At 46.9% G+C, this 2,500-nt stretch overlaps 1 protein-coding gene across 4 annotated transcripts in view; it reads right to left on the bottom strand.

Moving 5' to 3' along the window:
• Positions 1-2,500, bottom strand: part of LOC125949222 (spectrin beta chain, non-erythrocytic 1) — a 55,766-nt gene that overhangs the window by 16,323 nt on the left and 36,943 nt on the right. The window lies entirely within an intron of this gene.

The following is a 2,500-nucleotide window of genomic DNA, read 5'->3' on the forward strand; positions in this document are numbered from 1 at the left end:
CAAACTGATCGATCGGCCTCACTTCGAGCGCTCGGTCAATTGGGTGCGTGGCAGACACTTCTCCCGGTGCCCCGTTAGATCTCACGCCGGCACTTCACGGCGTGCTTGGTATGCGCGTATGCTAACTGTACGTTGCTGGTGTTCATTCGGGCTAATTGAATTAGTTTCTAGCCGACCGTAGGGTCTCTACTGGAGGCACTGATCCGGGATAGTACCACGTTGAAACAGAGGAGGAAGCCATTGCCACAGACGGGTTAGTTAATTTACCGCATACATCACCTGTTTGCGAACGATAATTGGAAAGTTCGGCATAGGGAAGGGAGCAGGCCCCCGCGTGAGAATTTAGTGAAGATCTATGCCCATTACACACATGATACCATAGCAAATTGCTTTTGTGTCGACTATAATGGCGTTTAATTGTGAGATTGATTTAAAGAATCTTACAAATAACAAAAGAAATATAATAAATTGCATCACGAATCTGATCAATTAGTCGCCTCAACAATTTACTCGTGATTTATCATGTTCACTGTACAAAGATGGGATGTACAACTTTCCACCACAACATTCCTGGAAAAGAAACGTTTTCCACACTCCATTAACCCACACCATGCGAGCGCGTAAAGATTCATTTATGTTTCGGTGAAAGAAACCAAACCGGATAAAGGGATGCGACGATATGTATAGGACCGCAAAGGGAGGAACGAAGTAAAAGTCTAAAAGTCCGGTTACTCTGTCACCGCACTCGTTCGGGGTGCAATAGCCGGGCGATATATGCATATCGCACATTCATAAACGTATTTGTCGTAACGAGGTGAAATGAAGCGAACCATGGGCACGCATACCGCGTACCACCACAGCAGCACAAGAGTAAGTGAATGGCAGGTTCGGGGCAGAGAGTGAGTAGTTGCTGTCCCGAATTGCTAATTCAATTTGAGCGGATAAAATGCAAATCACGAGCCTGGCGAAAGCGTTTGACAATGTTCCCAACCAACCACCGAACGGGCGGCCAAATGCCTCTCCGTGCTTGAAAACCACAAACTGTAGCAGAGACAGTGGCAGTCAGTGACAGTGTCACACGGAAGGCAGACTTCCAGTGGCTGTTGTTCAGCCGGTACAATGACGTACCTTCCCAAATGGCCTCTGTGGTGGGGAGTGGCCTCTTCGAAACAATAGAAACAATGGTCCATGCTTCGGGGTTTAGCTAATGTCCGTCTCATTCGCTTCGCGAATTTGCTAAGCTACTCAAATTCAAGCCGAGTTCAGCAGATCATAGCACCGCCACATAATTGCATTAGCGGACAACAGGGCGACCTAGTTTGCCAGGAAGTAAACAGAAACCAACAGATGCATTGCGGACCGGGCCGGACCAGGCCAGACGGTCTCTTGCTACACCCCATCCCGTTTCATTTGGCCACCGCCAAAGCGCAACAGCGGTGTACGCCGCAAGAGAAGCCACGGTGTGTTACCATAGTGCTTCGGGTCGTTTGGCGGGCAGCAACCGGCTGGCTGCGCGCAGCTCTCGATTGGCAAATTTCCGGTTTCGGCGATTTTCGGCAATAAAGACAAGGCGACTGCGTAACTCGCGAACATAAGGAAGTGTCCCATTGAGACGTTAAGCTGCCCAATTTCACCCCACTTCGACTTTCGCGTTCCGCGACTCGAGTGTCGGTGAACTCCTACGTTTCAGAAGCTGAATGGCCTAGGCTGGCCGAGTAAAGATAGTAAGAGGTTTCCACCTTTTGGTGCAAACAAATAGCTTTGTTAAAACGGAGCGTAAGAGGAAGATGGCACTACATCCTACACTTTCCATGCTTTTACGTACGATGAAGAGCGAAAACGAAAGCAGTAAAGCCGACCACAGTGCCGTAGATAATGATTACCTTAGTACCATATAGCTACCTGAACAATGGCGCACTGATGGTTAATAACAAATCAAACGAACAAATGCAACTGAATGCGTGTCGTATCCGCGCCAACGGTGAATGAAAGTGGAGTGGCGCCATGAAAGCGTCAAAGGAAATTAGTGTACGTTAGGCTCGGGAAGCACAGTATAATAATCGAGTAGTAATTGAGCACAAACATCAACAGGAAGGAATTTTGTTTTCAGTTATCTACGAAGAAACACGAAAACTAAACCATTTGCGAGTAAGAAACAGAAGAAAAACACCGTATCAAATTTGACGAAATGGCAGAAGATAGTATTCACAAAGCAACAATTACAGTACAACAGCGACTAAAGCTACAAGAATATTGTCTATACCAATATTGTTGTAACGTTAGCTGAACGTTAACGTTAACCAGTCCAATACATTTCCGTACCGAGAAGGGTTGGGGAATGTCAGATTACGATTAACAATAGCTACATTGATAGCTCCCGCTGTTCAAACATGCCCGGGACAACAGTGAAGAGAAGGACTCTCTATTCCGCCAAGACGATGAATAACGTGATCTATCTATCGATAGTCCGATCCATCGACCGTAAGCACCTCCACACTTG

Source organism: Anopheles darlingi, chromosome 2, assembly GCF_943734745.1.
Source record: "Anopheles darlingi chromosome 2, idAnoDarlMG_H_01, whole genome shotgun sequence".
In the NCBI taxonomy this organism is placed as follows: Eukaryota; Metazoa; Arthropoda; class Insecta; order Diptera; family Culicidae; genus Anopheles; species Anopheles darlingi.